Source organism: Pongo abelii, chromosome 15 (assembly GCF_028885655.2).
Source record: "Pongo abelii isolate AG06213 chromosome 15, NHGRI_mPonAbe1-v2.0_pri, whole genome shotgun sequence".
NCBI classification, from domain to species: Eukaryota; Metazoa; Chordata; class Mammalia; order Primates; family Hominidae; genus Pongo; species Pongo abelii.
In genome coordinates, this window is record NC_072000.2 from 35973432 (window position 1) to 35997029 (window position 23598).

A 23598-nucleotide genomic window follows, 5' to 3' on the forward strand; every position below is an offset into this window, starting at 1 on the left:
GTAGTAAATTAGTAAACAAATGTAAAATGATGTCATTGACTAATATGAGAAGGATTGATATTATGTGCAAAAATTCATTCTCACATATATTTTTAAATATATATGTGTATGTGTGTGTATTTATATACACACATGTTTGTGTTTGACTGTTGACTTTGGGTTTTTTTTTTTTTTTTTGAGACAGAGTCTTGCACTGTCACCCAGGCTGGAGTGCAGTGGCACAATCACAGCTCACTACAACCTCTGCCTCTTGGGTTCAAGTGATTCTCCTGCCTTAGCCTCCCAAGTAGCTGGGATTACAGGCATGTGCCACAACACCCAGCTAATTTTTGTATTTTTAGTAGAGACGGGGTTTCACCATGTTGGCCAGGCTGGTCTCGAACTCCTGACCTCAGGTGATCCACCCACCTCAGCCTCCCAAAGTGCTGGGATTACAGGCATGAGCCACTGCACCTGGCTGGTTTTGGAATTTTTTGGAATTTTTGATTGCATGTCTTTAACTGGCCAGGGGTGGAGAATAGGAGGGAGGATTAAGTTGCTGAGTTTGGCAAACTCAGATAAAAAGCATTTACTAGGTGAGGTGCCCAACAAGTGCTTGCTACACAACCTATGCTACTCTGGAAGACAGTCCTTGACCCAAAGGAGGTTGAAGTTGTTTCTGTGACAGACAAACATCTGTTTAGTGGAATACAAGGCAGGCTGATGTAAAGTCTCAGCTAGAGGTAAAAGGAAGTTGATACTTATAATAGGATGTAGGATTTCAGCTCTTGTTTATTTCATAGAACCCTAGCAAATGGAAAGACTTGTGAATAGTGTACAACCCTACACTTCATAGAGCTGATTTTTAAGAGTGTATTTGTCAAACTGGATTATTCACTAAAGAAAATGTTTCTACGCCATAAATAAATCTTTTTTGTTAGAGCTGCTGTGATTTTGTTGTAGTGTACCCTTTAATATATTATTTACTGAAGGATTTTTACCTTGTAAGCATGATATAATTATTTTCCTTAGAAAAAGGTACACCTTTAAAATTATCTTGGAAATTTCCATTTTTCTATAATGTATTGTGTTTATGCTGGGAGAATATTTGTAAATGAGGATTGATTATCAATATTTTTTCTCGGGTAAGGGGCAGAGACTAAATTAAAAGAACTTGTGGGGTGAAATTGCTGTGTTACAAGACAGTTGTGAATAACTTGAAAACAGGTATCATGAGCACAACTTTATTTCCTGCAAATAAGAACTCTGATGACACATAGTAGGTGTTTTCTTGCTAATTTGCTTTGTCATTTTAGGTCTAATCTTTTCAGTAGCAAATTATATTTTGGTATTTTAGGCAGTAAAGGAAGGGATAAAGATTTACACATATAAACCTTAGTAGAATCTTACAACATTTCAAACACTGGGGTGAAAAAGAGAAAGCTTGCAGGAAGCTTATCATTGCCTGGAATAGAAATAATGCTATTTTTCTCAAATAATTAAGAATTAAGAAGGACTTATTAAGAAATTGCTTATGCCTAGGAGTGTGACCAAAATAGCATTACCATAAAGAGCTGCGTACTTGAGGAGGCAAGATTAAGACCTATGAAAACATCGAATGCTAAAACAGGAAAGCCCCAGTTCAAAAAGCTTGTAAACTCCTATCTAATATGTTCATCCTCAGTGTTTTCCTTTGCCTGTATAAATTAGCAGCACAATTGTGCTTCCATTAACACATTAAAGCCACTTGGTTCCATGTCAAATGTTTGTGTTTGTAGTTAAAATCAAAATGAAACAGCAAAACACTGGTCGGCCAGGTGTGGTGGCTCCTGCCTGTAATCCCAGCACTTTGGGAGGCTGAGGTAGGCAAATTGCTTAAGCCCAAGAGTTCAAGACCAGCCTGGGCAACATGGTGAAACCCTGTTCTCCAAAAAAACACAAAAATTAGCTGGGCATGTTGGCACACCTATAGTCCCAGCTACTCAGGAAGCTGAGGTGGGAGGATCACCTGAGCCTGGGAGGTTGAGGCTGCAGTGAAGTGTGATTGCACTACTGCACTCCAGCCTAGGCAACAGAGTGAGATCCTGTCTCAAAACAACAAAACAAAAACAAAAACAAATAAAAACACTATAAAGTTCCATAAAGTCAGACAAGAGAAAATCTTGAATTCAGAAGGACGTCAGAGAAATCTCTGAACTGGTTAGGGCAAGTTTCTGTGGGCAAAATCACCGCAAGGTCCATTTCAGATTCCAAATCTAATGTTCATTCAAGATCTCATCTACCCTCCCTGGGCTTGTTAAGGTTTTCGTCTTTGCCAATGGGAATTTTGCCTGGGAAAGGAGAGGAATGGAACTCAAGCTCATTGAGATGGTGGTCATTATCATAAATTTGGGAATGTTCAGGAGTAAAGGAGGATAATATCTTGCATCTACCTTGTGAGTAGGTCTTAACCAGTTCTGGCCCCGAACCTAACTCTTTGAAGGGGTCTCAGCTCTGAGGCTGTGAACCCCTCTGGGACCTAATACCTTTTCTTTTCCCTTCCTAGGAAGCTGCATGCTACTGGTGCCTACTTATACATTACACAATTTCTCAGATGACTTTGTGAATCAGTTAGGCCTCTGTGTACTGTGACTGAAACCAAGCCATACACTGCCTTAAGCAGAAACAGGCACTTTTGGACTCATAACCAACAGAACCAGAGTAAGGCTGATTTCTGGCATAAGTGGTGAGAGAAAAGTGTTCCTTTCTCTCAACTCAGCTCTCCTCTTCTCCTTGTGTTGACTTTATTCTTAGACAGGTTCTTCATTCATGAATACAAAATGGATGAGCAACTTTAGACTTGACATCCTTTCCTATTCAAAATCAGGAGCCAATAGTGATTTTCAGTAAAATGTTTCATTGCTTCTCGGTGGCTTCAATGGTATCCCATGTACACCTCTGAACTAATTTCCGTGGCTCATGAGAATAGTAATAAACTGATTAGCTTAAGATTGATTGGGTCACATACTCCATTCCTTTGGTTAGATTCCCACCCAAAGCATGTAAGTTTGAATGTAGAAAAGGTGATATCTAAGAGGAAATAATAAATGCAAAAATTAGGTAACAAAATAACTGAATTTGTATACCATTATTGCTGCTGCAAGTTCTGCTCTAATTGTCAATGATTAATAATCATCCGGTAATAATTTCTTCTTTACATGGCTACCTACATAAAGCAGAGGGATGATGAGCATTCGACAATAATAGCAGCCACACATATGCACTGTGCCTAAATATCTGATGTCCAAATATTTTTGGCCTCCAAATACTCTCAGAAAGTACAGAAAGTGTACTGATTGAAGCAGCATCCACAGTCAGCATGGGCTTATGATCATATAGGCATGTGGTTAGAGTGTTTGAATACTTTTCTATTTTGTGAATGAACGTCTTTTTTAAAGCCAAAATTGGGCGCTGTTGGTAGAGGATTCACTACACCCTTTCTCCTTCTGCATAAGATTTTGACCTTTGGTTAACTCTGTAACTCTGTTCCCTTGAAAACAGTAAAATGTCAACCATGTTGTTGGGTAACATTGGTTAGGGTAAAAATGACCCTTGGTTAGTGAAAATGACTGCCTTGGAGAAGGGGAATTTACCTGGTCTGGCCCTGACTCTGCTCTCCAAGACGGGCTGTTTGTTTACTCTGTCATAGCCCTGTTCCATTCATTATATTCCCTGGCTACATCTGAAATGGGAGATGAGGAGTAAGCCCTTCTTAGTAGCTAGTTTGAGATAACTATAAATTCTAAGAGGAAGCTGTAGTTTTGGGCTTCTCTGAGTGCAATGACTCTTGTAACCAGGTGTGTCTCTTGGAGGGATCTGGAAGTTATGCCTATGAAGTTGTTACAAAGATATTGGTTCCTGTGAGGAATGAGGTTTTCAAGGCTGGGCACTCTTGAACTTGCCTAATGTGTTCTTACCTCAGTTCTTAAACTGTCACCAGGGGGCCAGATAGAATAGCTTTGGACACTGTATAGATTGTTCCATGGATTACCACAAGACTCCAGAGAAGAGGAATGCCTGATGCTGCTCTGTTGGCAAACTCTCTGAGTAGGCTGGTGCCAAATGTTGGCTGTGATAGTCTTATACACCTGAATGTTCAGTTGAGCTTCAGAAGGCTCAGTGAAGGTATTGCAGACACATATGTAAAATGCAGCCTGAAGCAAGGATCATATTCCTGATCTCATGATGTGGCAGAACTGGATAACTATGCATTTTAGCTGTTTCCTTTTCTCTCATGGGACAAAGCTAAATTCTATTTTCCAGCTTATCTTGCAATAGATATGGCCATTTGACCAAGTTCTACCCAGTGGAATGTGGGGTGGAAGTGAAGAAGGGTACTTTCAGAGCTAGCCCATGAAAACCTCCCCTGTACCATCTCCTATCTTTCCTCAGTTGGTCAACTGATGCCCAGGAATCTAAGGCATTAGAGGAAGGTGAAACCTTAAGAGAGAGGTCTTGAATGACCACAGAGAAGGTCATCTGCAGTCAGGAATATTCAGTTAGAGTTCAAATGAATAAGACATACACAATTATATTTAGCCAGAGTAATTTAGTGGCTTAGCTGTGAAATCCATTAGTACTTCCTTAACTAACAGACACATTCCTCAGATCTACAAATTTTCTCATTGTATACCAAGAGATGCAGGCCTGCTGCATTTTCAGAAATGGCTTTAAGATTTTTTAAAACCCTAGCATGCAAACACAAGATGTATGTTTACATCATGAGCTGATGATTTGGAAATAATACTAATTTGCTTTTGAAATAATAAGAATTTGGAATACGACTTTGTCTTAGTTCATATTTTGCTGCTATAACAATATCTAACACTGAGTAATCTATATACAATGGAAGTTTACTTGTTCTGGAGGCTGGAAGTCCAAGATCAAGGGGTTGCATCTGCTGATGACCTTCTTGCTGAATCATAACATTGTGGAACAGATCACATGGTGAGAGGGTGAGAATGCAGAGAAGGAAAAAGGGGGCTGAACTCCTGCAGTCACTAAATTACTCCTATGATAGTGGTATTAGTCTATTCACGATGGCTCCACCTCTTAAGTGTCATCACAATGGCAATTAAGTTTCAACATGAGCCTGTAGTTCCAGCTACTTGGGAAGCTGAGGAAGGAGGATTCATTGTGCTCAGGAGTTTGAATCCAGTCTGGGCAGCATATTGAGATGCCTCCTCTTAAAACAAACAAACAAACCAAACCCAGAAAACCAAACCCATGAATTTTGGAGGGAACACTCAAACTATAGCCAAGGCCTACTTACAAGTAGGAAAAAATGGCCAGGAGGAAACATTTCTATAAATGTTGCTGTCTGCAAATGATACTACCAGATTTCTGTCTTGTCAGTTCAGGATGGCAGAGAAAGACTGGAGGCAGACTGAGTTGCGCTGAAGGTGGGAGAAGTTTTATTTTTTCCTTCTTCTGCAGCCCCAGGCTGAATTGGAGGTTTAGTGGTGTTCTAGCTCATTGCTGTTTACAGTCATATTTGCTATGTTGTAGATGGACACCCAATGGAACATTAGTCTATGAAAAAAGGATTCTGTGATTAAATATAAATTAGGAAAATACTGCATACTGTATTTCTACAGGAGAGTCTCAATGCATATTAGCAGATTGAAAACTCTTAGAAAATCTGCAATCTATTTAATAAGTGCTGATGGGAAAACTGGCTAGCTATATGCAGAAAACAGAAACTGGACCCCTTCCTTATACCATATATAAAAATTAATTCAAGATGAATTAAAGACTTAAATGTAAAATCCAAAACCATAAAAACCCTAGAAGAAAACCTAGGCAATACCATTCAGGACACAGGCATGGGCAAAGACTTGCTGACTAAAGCACCAAAAGCAATTGCAACAAAAGCCAAAATTGATAAATGGGATCTAATCAAACTAAAGAGCTTCTACACAGCAAAAGAAACTATCATCAGAGTGAACAGGCAACCTACAGAATGGGAGAAAATTTTTGCAATCTACCCATCTGACAAAGGTCTAATATCCAGAATCTATAAGGGACTTAAACAAATTTGCAAGAATAAAAATACCTGATCAAAAAGTGGGCAAAGGAGATGAACAGACACTTCTCAGAAGAAGACATTTATGTGGCCAAAAAACATATGAAAAAAAAGCTCATCATCACTGGTCATTAGAGAAGTGCAAATCAAAACCACAATGAGATACCACCTCATGCCAGTTAGAATGGCAATTATGAAGAAGTCAGGAATCAACAGATGCTGGAGAGGCTGTGGAGAAATAGGAATGCTTTTACATTGTTTTGGGGAGTGTAAATTAGTTCAACCATTGTGGAAGACAGTGTGGTGATTCCTCAAGGATCTAGAACCAGAAATACTATTTGACCTAGCAATCCCATTACTGGGCATATACCCAAAGGATTATAAATCATTCTATAAAGACACATGCACATGTATGTTTATTGCAGCACTATTTACAATAGCAAAGACTTGGAACCAACCCAAATGCCCATTGATGATAGTCTGGATAAAGAAAATGTGGCACATATACACCATGGAATACTATGCAGCCATAAAAAAGAATGAAGCTGGAAGCCATCATTCTCATCAGACTAACACAGGCGCAGGAAATCAAACACTGCATGTTATCACTCATAAATGGGATTTGAACAATGAGACCACATGGACACAGCGAGGGGAACATCATACACTGGGGCCCGTCGGGGGGTTGTGGGCAAGGTGAGGGAGAGCATTAGGACAAATAGCTAATTCATGCAGGGCTTGCAGCCTAGATTACGGGTTGATAGGTGCAGCAAACCACCATGGCACATATGTACCTATGTAACAAACCTGCATGTTCTGCACATGTATCCCAGAACTTAAAGTAATATAAAAAAAGAAAGTCTGCAATAAAGGAACATGTTTTTAACACTGTCACTTCATCATAAATAATGATATATAATATAATCTTGTTAGAAAATTTATTATATTTTATTAAATTATTATAATTTTATCTATAAATAGATAATTTATTCAGAATAAACTACCCCAAAATCTTGGTGGTGTTTGTTTCTCACTCATTGCAGCCCAAGATAGGTCAATAGGTAGTTGGGAGAGGATGGTTGAGCTCCATGCAGTCATTCAGGGCCCCAGGCTCCAACCACAATGTGTGGCCATTATCTTTCTGGGCTTCAGAGTTCCACTGGATTCTTTGCATCCAGCTAGCAGGACAGGAAAATATGAAGAAGAGACACTTGGTCTTAGCCACCTTTGGAGGTGATGGTTTCCACTTCCACTTCCGTTTCATTGGTGAGTGCCATTTTGTGGGCGAGCAATTTAGCTAGTTCAGGTTGTTAAAAGTTTGACCTGGCCTCAGGTTTGATGAGCCATCCATTTCTTCCCATCAAACAATTGACTTGCTTCTGGCAAAACAGATTAACAAGATTCTTACCATCTTGAGAAGCCATATTCAAATCTGAAACACCTGCTCCCACCCTGTCCTCTCGTCTTTATAGCATGTGGATTTCAGCTCTGGAAAGACTAATCTTGTTCTGTAATAGATCCATGTCTCTATCTTCTCCAGAGACTGAAGGGTTCTTCAGAGATATCTTAAAGAGTCAGCTTATAGCAAATGAGGTTGGAGGCAGTGGTTGAGAATGGCTCATCAGTCTGGGCTCTGGGCTTCTTATCTTGCCTCAACCAAGGCAGTTCAGCTTTGATCTGTATGATTAAAAGAAAGGTTATATTACTAATGAAAAACCTGAAAACTATGGTTGTTAGCTAAATCAATCATTTCTGCACATGAAATACTTGAGGCCCCAAGAAGTTAATCAATTGGCCTGATATCACACAGATGCTCTAGGAGGACCTGACATTTACAGTTGGGTTTCCTGACTCGCAGATCTGTACTCTTTGCACTGGGGTAGCTGCCTGCTACTTCTCTCCTTGTGTGTGGCATGTGGTCTGAGGTCTAAGATAAAGGGAGGGAGTCAGGCTCTGCTGATGCCACTAAGGACCTACGCAGGCAGATTCACCTCCTGCTTTTGGTCTCTTAATTCCTCTCTAGATGAAGCAAGAACAAGTCTGTCTTCCCATCTAAGGCAGGGTTGCTCTGTGCGAGGCTGATGGTGCACCCTGCTGGGATATTGGCACTTCTCAGGCATTTTGTTAGCCCCTATTTACAGAGACACTGCCTGAATTCCTTCTGCCACTCATCCCACACCCCCTATGCTGGTGGTTAACAGTGCCACTTTAAAATCTCAAGCAGGAGGAGACAACATAATTGTCTCATATTTTAAGCTTTTGGAATGTTGTTCTTTTTCAGAGTTGTGAAGACGGAGTGGATACAGGTCAGCTTGATTCTGTTTTTCTCTGTCAATGGCCTGCAAATATTAAATATGCAAAACATAGCCTGCTCTGTCCATATCTCCTTCCCCCCAGTTCTCACCACATGACGTTTGTTTCTGCTCAGGACTGGAAAGAAGTGATTGCTTTAGATTTGCTTTTCTTTTACCAACTGGAGAAATACCTTACTGTGTCTTGTTTAAATGTGGCTTTTCACACAGTTCCAGCTTTTGGGGTTGGGGAGGGGCACAAATAATCTGTGTGGTAGGCAGTTTTATTGTTCAGAAAAGAAGAAAACAGACCCCAATGTTTGGAATGCCAATGATTTAGGAAGTTTCTAGCAGGTCTGCTACTTGTTCCAACCACTAGGTTTGATCCCAGAAAAGACTCACATGCGTTTTGGCCATGAGAGGGAGGGGTTCCCTGCAGGCCAAAGGAAGGGTCACTAGAAGTTGAGGGTGGTGTGTTATGCCCCTCTAGATTCCAAACTTCCCTTTGCTGCCTATCTGATGACCATGTGAAAGCTGGGTTTACTCTGCATGAGAAGGTTCTGTGGGTTGGTGTTCAGGGAAAATAACCAGGACAGACTTCATTGGCCAAGGGTTTGCCATGTTTTGAGAATTAAAACTTGTTTACTTGAGAGTTAGAGTCATTCGGTCAGCTGTTTATATTCCATTTTTAATTATTTTTGTGTTCGCTGTTTTGTTCTTTTGGTCTTTGACAGATGAGCAAAAATTCTTTTTAATAACTTTTAAAAAGCTATCCCAGTGCTGATCAGGGAGGAAAAAGTGATCAAATTGTCTAATAAGGAAACATTGTACATTTCAGTTTTTATTTGCTTAGTACTAATTCTATTTTCTCCTCCCACCTTTTTTTCTAAATGTATAACAACAAAGGGGGAGATAATTTTTATTTTTTCCAAAATGCTTTCAGGGAAATCCCTTTTAAACCTATGGATTTTAGTCCAATGAGGAATCCTCTTCCTTTGGTCTAAATTTTGCATATCGTCTGTTTCTTACAGGGCTTCCGTATTGTCTCAGGCTCCACTGGAAATGCAGCAAGGATTCCTAGCACATCCCAGTTGCCATAGCAACAGCAGTCTTTCCCATAATGAGCTGCATCATCTGAACTGATGTCACAGCATCATGCAGCAGGTCAAACAAGGCATCTCCTAGTATTGCATCCTACAGATGTGCTGTAAACATCAAAAGAAGACGGTGGGATCAGGAGATGGTGAGTGTTAAATGTCTGGGCCTTAATTGCACGGCTGTTTTGTTGGTTAGTCGGTGTCTGCTAAGGCGGAGATTGGGGGATGTTGTCTCTGCTTAAAATGGACTGGGGAAAGAAGGGCTGTTTTACCTAAATCTGTTTTTCAGGCTGCCGGGTTAAGACAAAGGCCTGTAAGAGTCATATAGGAATTAAAATATGTAGAATTATTCTTGCTCCAGCTCTGTCTGTTATTTTTAAGTGTTCTTACAGAATTTTTCATAAACATAAGATGATTTTTCAATTGCAAAACCCCAAATAAGCTTTAAAATGAGTAGTTAACAGTATTTAAGCATTGTAAAAATATAGATTTCTTTTTGGGAGGCAGAGCTAATTGGCCCCCTCTTTGCTCTTGTGAATTATGAAATATTCAGTGATTTGCAGTATGAAATTCATTATTTACCTCGGTTGGATTTCAGTTTCTTCATGGCAAGGAACAAATGCTGAATAAGCATTTGACATAACCCTGATGTGAAAGGGGATCTCTTGCATATTCAAGACAGAATTTATTAAAAGCAGAAAAACCTAAACCAAATGAAATTATTTGAGCCTTTTGATCTATATGGTAGTTCTTCAACCCAGGTCCTTCAGAGTTAGTTGAAAGACTGCCACATATTTTTCCATCTCTAGCTAGTCTCTGAAATAGCTGGAGTTGTTTGCAGGCTGACTTGTAACTGAGAAAGGAACAAGTCTCCTCTCTGCGGCAGTTGCAGTGAAGGGTAACCCTGGGAGAGCCTCTGAAGTGGCAGTGGTGTTGCCATCCCTTGCTTAACTTTAACAAAAATCTGGGTATGATGAATAAATATCAGTGTCCTCAGTGGTTGTAGGGAATACAGATCTCTGGACTCAGTCATAACCTCAACTCAATTCCAAAACTCTAAACATGTATCATTTTCATTTCAACTCCTAGCTCTGTTTTTAGGCGTCTTTATTATTATTATCATTTTCTAAAAAATTAGTCTGACAGTGTCAGATAAGGAGCAGAATGTTGCCTTTTGTTTTGGGAAATGAAATGGATTCTCTGGTGCAGCTGATTGCTACTAGGGGAGAGAAAGGAGGAGGCACATGTCAGTTCAATTGATCAATATGTCCACTTAGAATCAGGGAGTGGTCTTGTGGCTTAATGCTGCCAAATTGATAGTTTTTACTCAAAAAGTCTTACACGAAAGAATGGCAACCATTGAATTCCTCTTCTTTTAGTCTGTTTATTGGGGCTAAAGAGATACATCGTGGAAAGCAGGAAAAGCAATACCTTTAGCTAGCTTGGAGTGATTTTTTTTTTTTTCTTTTTTTTTTTTTTTTTTTTTGGCACAGAGTTGAGCATGCTAGTCCCATTAGGCACCAGCCAGAGGAAAGGCCTCAGATTTTAATTTGTTTATACCACATCACGCACATGCTTGCTACTCTCAGTCCTTTAAGCTTATGTTTCTGACACGCAGCTGTATAGGATGGGAGAGGTCAGCTCAGCCTGGCTTTATCGCAAGCACTTAGGAGCATGAATTGTTCATTGCCTGCTTTTTTATGTCATATAATGTGAGCAGAAAGCTCTGCTGGGACTGCTGGGTGTGAACACATCTAAGTCAAAAGCTCTAAGGTGACAGGGAAGAGTGCTAGATGGTGATGGGGGAAGGGAAAGTATGTCTTGTAGCTAGATTATAAATCTGGAGAAAATCACTTAGTGCCTTTTAGAATTTTCTTAAAGTATTATTTCTGAAGAAGAGCAATGAAGAAAGACTTGTTTGATAACATGAATTTCTAGGAGTAAAAAAAAGCAAAAGGCAGCATTGTAATGAGTTTTCTATTTGCTTAATTCTTGTCTCTTTTGTCTAAAGTGCTCTTCAGCTGCTTCATCATGGTTGATTTGTTCAATTACTGGAAGTCACAAAAGCTAGATTCCTTAAGGGCAGTGTTAGAAAAAGTGGAGTCATGCTTTGAGGGTGGGGAAGGGCGCTGGTGGGTGTGGACTGACGCAGTTATCTAGTGGAACATCCTCCCGGTTCAGACAAGCCTGTAATTTTTCCCCCCGCAAATGTTCAAAATGCAATTACAGTTCTCCAACTTTATGCTTTTGTGCTCTTTTTGCTCCAGGAGAACAAAGCCCTGGTAATGGGAGCTGTCATCCTAATGTTTCGTTTCTTCGTTTCTTTGCAGAGGGCCACAGCCTGCGCTGCTCTCTGATTAGCTGCATGTCTTAATTACTGGCTAAGGCTATTTCAGTTGTCTTAGTTTTAATATATCCCCAAGGGGTAGATGGTGTGTGTGTGTGTGTATAGGGGAAGGGAGAGATTTCTCTATGGCTGTATTTATTGGTGCCTCACTGAAACTTTCTACAATTTAAGGAATTTTGTTTCACAGTAATGATAGATCATCAAGACCATGTTTATTCAACAAAGTTTAGGCCATGGAAGCCTCACAAGAAGTTAATGTCCTCTATACTTTTGGTTATGGCTTTCACGAACAAATTACAAAGTTACGAAGAAGTTAATTCTTTGCTGATAACTAGGCCACATAGGGACGATAAAAATAATAATCATAATAACAATCATAGCTATCATTTATTCAGTTCTTACTGTGTATCAGCACTGAATTAAGTTTTGTGTATATCTTATTTAGCCCTTATAATTATCATTATTATGAAGTAGAGAGTAATAATCTCACTTTATAGGAGTAGGTGTTATTATTCACATTTTGCAAAAACCAGTCCTTAGCCAGGCGAATAAACTTGGCTAAGGTTATGTAGTTAATAAGTGATTGGGCCAGGATTCCAAACCATTGCGATCTGGCCATGCAGCACACATGCTTACCCATGGTCATCTCAGTTTTATGACATCTTTACTGTGTATACCATACAGATCAGTCATCTATACTCTATCACACGTACCCCACCCCTCCTCATTCTAATTGGAAAATCAGATTTCACATGTAGAATGAAATGTCATTTGCAACACTAAGACTGATTTCACTGTAAGGATGAGCATGAATCTTGATCAGATGTGAATATTTACTTCGTACCCAGAGATTTAAGTAATGAAGAGTTGATGCTTAGACCTTTGCCACTGCCCTTGCTTGACATAACTTTCTAGCAGGATCTCTGTATGGAAAATGTTACATCAATAATTGTGGGCATGATGGAGTTGCACTCAAAGCAGGTCTTACCTGAGTCAGTAATGATTCAACTTTGTTATAAACCTGTCTTATCAGCTATATTTGTGGTGCTTTGTTAACTTTAAGACGTTTGTATTCCCCGGTGTTGCCAGGGAATACAAACAGAACAGAAGCAGAAACTTCTCTCACAGTCTGGAAAGTGTAATCTGAATCTATCTCTTAGGTTAAGAAGATAGAGAATTTATTTTGCTGAATGTATCAGTGGCTGAAACCAAACTCTGTCTATCTCTGACAAAGTACAAGAATGACAGTCTTGTGTAATATCCTGGAAGCCTTGTGTTTGAGGAGAGCTGATATAGTCATTTCTGTAACATCTTGCTCATCCCCAGCTATCCACGCCCAGCGTCATTATTGGGCTCTAAGGGCTGTTCTTTGTTTGAGTGTGGGTCTAATGCACACACTGACAGCATGTTGATATTGATTCCAGTATGGTGAATACTTAGAAATATTATTCCACAGGGCTCATTAGCCTTTTCTAGGTTCCAGGAAGAAGTTAACCTTTGTCCTAACCTGCTCCAAAGAGGCCCAAGCTTGTGTCTGCATGAGGTACAGGAATGAGAGGCTGATCAGAAAGCATCAAAGCTGCTAGGTGCAATGACTACAGGAGTTAGGTTCCAATTAGGAAATAAAATAGCCAGTGGAATTTAGGGAAGTTGGTGGTCTTGCTACATGTCTCTGATTTTTTTCTATTTATAATCCTAGAACCCATGAAAGGCAGTTTGTTTTGATCCCATGGATTCAATTCAATTCAATAAATATTTATCGAGTATCTCCTGTATGCCAGGCATTGTCAGGGAATCTATAGAAATGAGCAAGACAGATGCAAATCTCTTCCCCAACTACATTCTAGAGGGGAAGGGAAAAACGGTTAAATTGGTAAAATAATTTGTTCCCTCTAATACTGCAATACTATTTCTATTTACTTTTTATCCCATGTGCTATTAGAGAAGCCCATTATCTGTGCACATTTGTATAGGTACGTGTACCTATATGGTTTATTTGTGGAGGTAAACTTACTGCATTAAATAATAACTTTTTTTTTTTTCTTTCATGGGTTTGGATTAGAATCTTTCTGGATGTGGACAATACCAATAAGGCAATTAGCATTTTTTTGGTATAAGCTATTTTGAGAAATAAAATTATAATCAGTCAAATAGTGCATGTCTATCTCAGTTGACAAACTTGACATATGGAAATATGAAATGTGTATGGCAGATCAGTTAAGGAGACATATTTTCGTTTTTGTAAAAGATATTCATCACCCTTAAAAACTGTCCAGAGAGCCCTCTAAATTGAGCATTCCAGCCAGCCTGCTGATGGAGGTATGTATCATACAAGGTACCAACTACACACTTAGTTGTACAAGGACAGGTATACCAGTTACCTTCAGTCTCATCTAATCACCCTAGTGTGCCTTACAGTATTGCTTTAAATGGGAAGCTTTTCTCGAAACAATCATATTGACTGAACTCTGTAGATGGGCCCTGAGTGTGGTTTTTCAGAGGAATAGCAATCCATATAGGACTTTGGCCATGGCAACAGAGTTTTAGGTACAGTAGCCCCTCCCGCGCCCTTATTTGTGATTTAGCCTTTTGTAGTTATGGTTATCCATGGTCTGAAAACATTCAATGGAAGATTGCAGAAATAAACAATAAGTTTTAAATTATGTGCCATTCTGCATAGTGCAATGAAATCTCACACCATTCTGTTCTGTCCTGCCTGGGATATGTATCATTCCTTTGTCCAGCATATCCATGCTGCATATGCTACCAGCTTGTTAAGTCACTTAATAGCTGTCTTGGTTTGCAGATAAACTATCTCGCAATCGTAATGCTTATGTTCAAATAACCTTTATTTTACTTAATAATGACTCCAAAGCTCAAGATTAGCGATGCTGGCATATTGTTACAATTGTTCCATTTTATTATTAGTTATTTTTAATCTCTTATTGTGTCTAATCTATAAATTAAACTTTGTCACAGGTATGTATGTATAGGAAAAAACATAATATATATAGGGTTTGGTGCTATCCATGGTTTCAGGCGGTCTTGGAATGTATTCACTGTGGGTCTTGGAATGTATCCCCTGATAGTGAGGAGGACTATTGCAGTTTGAATTAATAAGGCATACAGTTTGTTCTCCACAAGCACATAGCGGTCAGTAATTGAATTCCTGAGTTGGCTTTAAGACTTGGTGAAGATAAAGGACAGACTTTGTTTTCCTCATAAGCCACCAGCCATATTTTTCTCTGTTCTTCAGCCATGGGGCATGCTCCAAACTCTTCCAGCCATCTTGCAGTGGTGTGCTTTGAGTCACAAGGGGAAGTAGGGAGAAAATTTGGAACCTTTATTTTATTTTCAGATTTTTTTTTGGAGACAGGATTTTACTCTGTTGCTCAGGCTAGATTGCAGTAGTGCAATCATTACTCCCTGCAGCCTTGAAATTCTAGGCTCAAACGATCCTCCCACTTCAGCCTCCCAAGTGGTTAGGACTGCAGGTGCACATCACCCCACCTGGCTAGTAGAGCCTTTAGAATGGGGTCTCAAACTGGCTAATGCATGAGCTGAACCTAGCCTGCAGCTTGTTTTGTATGGCTGCTGGGCAGGCTTTATGGGTGTGCAACCTGTGTAGTTGCATAGGGCCCTGCATTGAGAAGGGTCCACACTTAGTTTAATACTCTGCTGTAACCATCTTGGAATTCTTAATAATTTTTTAATAAGAGGCTCCACATTTTTATTTTAGAGTGGACCTTATGTAGCCAGTCCCATATGGCCCTTTTGGTGCCCCCACTGATACTGCCTGAGCCCTGTAGATGTTTGAGTTTCAGACTCCCCACTTCCTCCTACTCTGGAACAATTCAAATAGAAATTGTAGTGCTTAGAAAAACTAAGGGACCATTGTCAAAACAACCCAGAGCAAGGCCCCTGTAGATGGTAATTCAGTGGCGTGCACAGGAACTCAGTGACATTTCTTTTATAGGCAATGGGGGATATATTACATTATACTTGAAGATATTTGGTAGGTGAGGTTTATTTGTCACCACCATTGCTTTCAGGGGAGAAATCAAATCTTCTTTGCAAAGCAAGCTAATTAACCATCCTGTTGGTTCAATATTTATATTAATTCTCTTGCCCTTTGTTTACTACTTGATTACTTTTATCACCTGCTTTGTTTAACTCTCATTTAAATTACAGAATATATTTATGCTGTCTGGGTATTTTTTTTTCCTTTTTTTTTTTTTTTAAATTCTCTCTCTCCAGGAGGCCAGAGGGCCTATAATTTGAAGTTATATTACTACAGGAAAAGTTCATTTTTTTTTCAATTTACAAGGGAATTATAGTCAATATTTATAATGAACCCTTCTCCAGCAAGGTAGTTCCAGCCATGCTAAAGTTCAGAAGTCCAGATCTGCCATTACTGTTTATAATAATGAGATGCTGGTGACCAACTCCTGGACCTTATGGTAGGTGAAACATTCCCACCCATCATGTCACAGTGAGAAGTGGCTGTGTTAATCTGTTAATCTACAGATTTGCAGACAGTTGTTAGAAAATGAGTATGAATGATGGCACTTGCTGCACAGGAAAAAGGTAAGTTTTTTTTTTTTTTACTGTATGAGTAAACAGGATCCTGACAAATCCAGAAAGGGCTCTTGCCACCTCTTAGAAGCCTAAGAATAGAGTCTTCTTCAAGGATCAAGCCCCAGGAACATAAGACCTTGTACCCCTGAACAATTCTGATACTCACTATGTCCATCACTGTACAAGCTGTAAAACTATCTGTTTCAGATAATTTCACCAGTAGTCAACAATTGACAAATGCATCAAATGTCTACCATGTACAATATCATATGCTAAGAGAACAAACATTTTACAAATAACGATGACTATAGGCACACACACATGTATACTACTTGGAGAACTTGACATACATTTAACATGGTGTTGCCTGGGCTGTGCATATAGATGGTCACGATTAGTTCTTCCGTTTTTCTGAACATACCTTGACATGGAGCTCCAAGCATATCTGTGGAGGCTCTCTCATCTTCTGTTCTCATCCAATTTCTTGATTTAAGTGTTTGTCTGGTAACTCATTACTTTTGCTGGCCCACTCAAAATTCTTGTTTCTCAGCCCTTTCTCAGCTTTCTCAATCTTGAGTGCTCATAGTTTGTTACTACCCCACCTCGTCTCTTATCAGTGTTACCTTCTGGGGCAGTTCTGAACTCATCACAGTCCTCCCCACCAGCAGCCCCTGAGGCCCTCATCTCCCTGCCACTGTTTATTCCTATTACATTAGCATAAAAGTAGCCCATGGAAAACCAAATGACCCTGCAGTATCTCTGATATGTCCCTTGGAAGAAATCTGCTTGCTTTTAGCTTTTAATAGTTAATTCAAATAATTCCTTGTATTTAATCTGTTTTTGTCTTTGTGTGAATTAAAAGGGAATGACCTTTTAAAACTCCTATTAGTCAGTCTTGCAGGCAGCCTATATGGAGAATCAACTAGAAATAACTGAAACAGCAGGGGAGGTGGTATATGATGTGGTAGAAGACTGTATTCAACAATGAAAACAGGTGTGCAAGTACAGTTTTAAAAATTTGTCCTTTAGGGTTATTGGTACATTTCATTTTAAATTAAAAGTAAATAAAAATAAGGGGGTGGTGATGAGAAGATGGGCAGCACAAGAAGAAACTGAAGAATTCACATTTCTTCAGGCTTGGCTAGTAGGAGCACACAGCTTCTAGAACACTGTAGAGGAACACCTGCCTCAGAAGGGCAGCTTCTCCAAGAAAAAAGGACAGATCTGAAAACAAAGGTAACAATAAAAACTACCACAAAAAGAGATATGATTCCTCTGAGAACAAATAAAGAATCAGATTGGTGAATTAAGATGTATGGTTTATATTCATTTAGTAATAAATAATTGATAACAGGATTTTTAAACATTTGAATTTTGACTAAACTGAAAATAGGCTGAAAGGCAGAGGATGGAGAAAAAGATAACATAACCAGCATAAGAAGAGAAACAGGCCTAGCATGGTGGCTCATGCCTGTAGTCTCAGCACCTCAGGAGGCTGAGTGGGGAGGATTGCTTGAGCCTAGAAGGTCCAAGCTACAGTAAGCCATGATTGTACCACTGCACTCCAGCCTAGGCATCTGAGCAAGACCCTGGCTCAAACAAAACAAAATAAAACAAGACATGTTTTACTCTGTCTTTTTGTTTGTTTGGTTGGTTTTTTGTTGTTGTTTACTTAGAGAGTTTTTCCTTTTGTTTTTTGCTTTAGTTAATATCATTTGGTTGATTTGTTGTAAAGGTGAATATACCCATATATTTTGTTTTTCTTTAAAAAAATTCTTTAAGAAAACAACATAAATTATTATCTTTGGTATGATGTTTTTCTCTGGTTCTTAGACCTTAACACCATCCTGCCTAAATACCGTATATGCTCAGATACCCAAACAAGAAGTAGTAAATTGAGTGCTATCAGCCAGCTTGAGGAGAAAACAAGCTTTCAAAAAAAGTCTACTCTAGAACCTTAAATGGTGATGGAAATGTTACATACCCAAATCTAAAGTGATTTTTTTGCAATAGCTTGCATCAAATAGGAGGTTTCCATTTTGGGTTTGGAATCCTAACATCCAGCAATTTACACATATGTTTATAGACTGAAATTCTCTGAGCAAGAGATTAGTGGTGGGGGAGGTGAGCAGGGAATAGGCAGTACCATGAGAATAATCGTCATGTTTCCCTTCTTGACTTACTCCATCTCCTGACACCCTATACCTAAACACTGAACAAAAACAGAGCCTGGCAGGGTGGGTTTTGGAGCCAGGTATATTTACCTTTGAATCTTAGCTCTACTATAAAATTATTAGAGTTATGATCTTAAGGTTCTTAGAGCCTCATTTTTCCCCGTATGTAAGGAGAATATCCATTTTACAGGATGAAATGAAGTATTTTATGTAAAGTTTTTGGCACAAAGTGAGAATTTGATAAATGAAAGTTATTGTTTCATATATTTAGAAGTAGTGGGGTAAGATTATTACTCTCTCAAGAAGAAAATGCAATTTCTCCTCAACTCCAGCCCTGAAACCAAGAAAATCATTTTTAGAGCTTTTAAGAGAAGAACTCTTTAATATATTTTAAATGTTTTTACTGTGTCAAGCATATATATTATTTCATTTAATTTCCTTTCTCTGCTTAAATTTTGTTCATAACACTTATCACCTTCTGCAAGCTAAACATTTTACCTGTTGTTTGTTTGTTTCTCCCTGGTATAATATAACTTGTATAAGGGCAGAGATTTTTGTCTATTTTGTTCATTGATGTTTCTTTAGCTCCCAGAATAGTGCCTGGCATATGGTAGGTGCTCAATAAACATTTGTTACAAGAGTAAATGAATCCACATAACCCTGTGAGAGGAGGCAACATGATTGTATTCAGTAATAAAAAATTAATTCTCTTTTGCTGTGGTCCTTTTCAAGGTACTAAACACCCTTGAGTTATTCTTGCTATTCCAGATAATGTGACAAGAAGTTCTTGTGGCTGATGGTTAGGGTATCATGTACCATCCAATTATTCTAAATTCTTCTATTGGAAGCAGGGATATTGCCTGGGAAGCTCTGATGCCCTCCTCTCTAAAGGGTTTCTGTGAGGAAGCTGGGGTTTCACAGGTCATTCGATAGATCATTGATTCTTTTACTGGTGGTTGTCTCTTCCTTTCTCTCTTTAGTGAATTTGGGTCCCCTTCAGGAACAGGGTTATTTATTCTCCTTTAAATCATGAATTCCCAGCTGTAAATCTCAGATTGATGGATTGGTGGAATTTGAAAGACTCTTTGATGAAAGTTTCAGATAGGGAGAGTGATAAGCCATGATAGTCAGCCCTTCTCTGTTGCTATTAAAAATGCTCTAATGAGAAATGGAGCAAAGCACAGGAACACAATGATACAGTTGTTTCGTGAAGAACATACAGCTTCATAAATGAAGGAATAATTAAGATAGCCTAATTCTATACTTATTTTGAATTAGATTTAAAGCAATCTTCGAAGTGGATATCTGCAGCTGAATTTTGTACCAAAGGCATATTCTAAATGTCATGCTTTCGAACTGAGTATTTATTTCTCAGGGAGCAGGTGTTAGGGTTTTTTTTTTCCTTGAAATTCAAACCATTTTGACAGTATCCTATTTTTAGAATGGCTTTTTCTTTAAAAAGACAAGCAATATCCAAAAGCGGTAGAAAGACATCTTGGGAGAAGGCAGTGTTCTGGTTATACCGTAATCATAACAAGCTAAATAAGAAAAAGTAATGCTGTTAAAATTTAAAACTCAGTGTTTTTATTTTATGATAATAAAACATATTTGTTTTTATTAAATGTTATTTAATGTATTAAATAAAACATATTTAATATACTTTCAGCAACCTTATGCTACAAAATAAAAATTATACCTCATGAAAATTTTCTTACATCTGCAATATATGGCATGGTCAGTTGCAATGTACACATTATTGTGTTCAAATAGCATGTTATTCTAATCTATTTCAGAGAGCACTGGACTGGGAGTAAGGCACCTGAATTTTTAGTCCCTGCTGACGTACTCTTCCTGAATCTTGGTTTCCTCCACAGTAAAACAAAAGGGTAAAATTTAAATGATTTTTGTTTCCTGATAGCCCTAGTATTTTATGCCTCATTTACAGGGTTCTCCATATTTCTCCATTGTTTGTTTAGTCTTACGATTTTCCAAAAATCTGTTCCATAGAATATTTTAAATTTCCTTAGTGTGCTCATGTAGCTGAAAACATATTTTAATTTATTATCTTAGTTCATTTGGAGTGCTATAACAAAATACCATAAACTGGGTAGCTTGCAAACAACAGAAATTTATTTCTCACAGTTCCAGAAGCTGGGAAGTCCAAGGTCAAGGTACCAAAGATTTGGTGTCAGGTGAGTCCACTTTCTGGTTCACAGCTGGCACCTTCTAGCTGTGTGCTCACATAATGGAAGGAATGAAGAGTCTCTCTTGGGCCTCTTTTATTAGGGCACTAACGCCATTCATGAGGGTTCCACCCTATGATCTAATCACTTCCCAAAGGCCCTGCCTCCTAATATCATCACCTTGGGGGTTAGGATTTTAACATATAAATTTTGGGAACACAAAACATTCAGACAATAGTATTTATATACCATTTATATTTCACACTTGTGTGTTTTATTAGCTTATATTTCATACTACTTTTGGTGGTCAACCTAAAGTCAACACATAAAGTTTCACTTAAACTAACAAGCTATTGTCTTTCACAAGAAAATTTTTTTAGAGTTTCCTTATCTTGCAAATTTGTGTTTCTATTTGTTTTTTCTCTTTTTAGCCAGAACATATTTTTGCTGTTAATGAGTTGGGTGAAGTATTTGGTTCCCCTCTACCCTTCCTATTGGGTATAGAATTTCTTTAGAAATTTACACTGCTGCTGTAGACGTTCACATAAAATACAAGTGAAAGTGCCGTTGTTAGGTCAAACTGTATGGAATTTCCATTGTTGTTGTCAAAAAATGGCCAAATATTAACAGTTTCATGATACTTTGATAACAGTTTCCAATAATTTGTTCATTATCATAACAATGTTACTATTTTTATAACTCAGTGGTGAGAGCCAGTCCCTAAATGAACTAGTGAAGTAGTACAAAGAGCACACAGGGTCCTTGGTGAAAGATAGATTTGGGATTGAATTCTGCTTCTCTACTGCCAACATTGTGACCATGGGCAAGTTGCTGAGTTTTGTTGAGCTTCAGTGTCCTTGTTTGTAAAATAAAAATGATAATGCCTGCCTCTCAAGCTTGCTGAGAGGAATGCCCCTGGCTCCCAGAATAATGTTTTATTTTGTCTAAAATGACTCTCAGGCTGGATATAGTGGCTCAGGCCTGGCCATCATTTTAGGGAGGCTCAGGAGGGAGGATTGTTTGAGTACAGGAGTTCGAGACCAGCCTGAGCAACATAGCAAGACCCTGTCCCTAAAAAAAAAGTAAAAAATTAGATGGGTGTAGTGGTGTACAACTGTAATTCCAGCTACTAGGGAGGCTGAGGCAAGAGGATTGCTTGAGCCCAGGTGTCTGAGGCTACAATGAGCTGTGATCATGTCACTGCACTCTATCCTGGGTGACGGAGCAAGTCCCTGACTCTGAAAATAAATACATAAATAAAATAACTATCTTGAGTCCATGAGTCTGGTACCAGACTGGAAGGGACGAATCTTTGAGTCTCTACCTTTTCTCTGGATGATCTATGCTTGTTGATGGCTTCTCCTGTTTCCATGTGCTGATGACTCATGAATTCAGATTTCTAGCCTCTGGTTATTTTCTCCCAGATTCAGACTTGTATCGCTCCTGCTTTCTGTATGTCTTTTCCTGAATCTTCCACAGGTACTTTTCACTTAGCACACCTGAAATGATCTCATCCTTTCTGAACTTCCTGTCTGGAATTAAGCATTGTCTTCAGTCCCTGCCCTTAGGGTGGAGACTGGGAGTCATCCTAAGCCCTCTCTTCCATGTCTACCTCACCTAAGTCCTGTTGAGTCACCAAGTTCTGTTTTGTTTCTAAGTGACTGGGATTTGGTAAAAATGAGCTGAAGATCACCTCATATAATTTTTGATTGTGTGATAGATCTAGGTCATGCTCTTCTACTTCCTGCCTTCTCTTTCTCTAAACCATACAACTGATATTATTAGACATTTTCTCATGAAGGCCCTCCTATCTCCATGATCTTTCTGCTGCTCTTTGAACCTTTTCCAGCTTTGTTAAAGCCCATGTCTAGGACAGCCTCAAGTATCCAGTGTGGCTATGCACTGTGGTGAAGAGAGGAAGAAAATGCAGTGTCAGCGCTGGATGGGGACTCTACTGAACAAGAGATGTGTTATCCTAGATAGAAAGGGTTTGTTATTTTTTTTTAATTTTGAAATAAAAGTCTGTCTCATCAGAGAATTCTCCAAGTTGATATGTAAAGTTACTACATAAGTTACTACATCCTAATTCAAGGGGATTACATAGTGCTGACTTCAGTACCAGAGTGTATTTCTTTTTTGCACAATTATCATTTGTCTTTGGAATTAATTCCAGTAGGCAGGAGCCAGTTTTAACTCCATGGCCTACAACCCTGGCATTGTTATTCACACTAATGTTCACAATAGAACAAAACAGCAACCTTTTTTCCCCTTCAGGATTTTCCCATGAGGAAGGCAGATAGGATGTTGGTAAGCTTGGGCTTGGGGCCAGTTAGATCTTCTGGGTTCAAATCTCAGTCCCACCCCCACTAGCTCTGTGCCCAGGGAAACTTGCCTAACCTTTCTGGGTCCTATTTTCTTCACGGTACCTTCCTTGTCAAGTATAGTGAGACTTAGAAACAATGTGTGTAAAGCACCTAGCAGAGTGCCTAGGATACAGGAGGTGCTCTGGAGTGGTTAGTGGAGACCTAGATTATTCAGAATGTAAGCAGACGGCTAACTGGTGGTCAGCCTGCCTGGCCCTGGTTTTAGGAGAGTTTCTGTTCCAATTCCAGACCTGTGGGATATCGGTGGTCAAGTGAGTCTTGTACTATAATCTACTCCAGCTGCCCTGTTTCCTCCTTAAATGAGACAGGAACCCCAGCACTTTGGGAGGCCGAGGTGGGTGGATCACGAGGTCAGGAGATCGAGAGCATCCTGGCTAACACTGTGAAACCCCATCTCTACTAAAAATACAAAAAATTAGCCGGGCGTGGTGGCAGGCACCTGTAGTCCCAGCGACTCGGGAGGCTGAGGCAGGAGAATGGCGTGAACCCGGGAGGAGGAGC

The 23598-nt window shown here is 39.1% G+C and overlaps 1 protein-coding gene across 6 annotated transcripts in view; it reads left to right on the forward strand.

Moving 5' to 3' along the window:
• Positions 1 to 23598, forward strand: part of AKAP6 (A-kinase anchoring protein 6) — a 626630-nt gene that overhangs the window by 115190 nt on the left and 487842 nt on the right. For 5 of the 6 annotated variants that reach the window (XM_054529991.2, XM_054529989.2, XM_054529988.2 and 2 more), the window contains one exon: positions 9366 to 9577. The gene's annotated coding sequence lies outside the window, so the exon portion shown is untranslated. Of the gene's footprint in view, positions 1 to 9365; positions 9578 to 20323; positions 20417 to 23598 lie in introns of all 6 variants that reach the window. The other variant, XM_054529992.2, reaches the window with a different exon arrangement.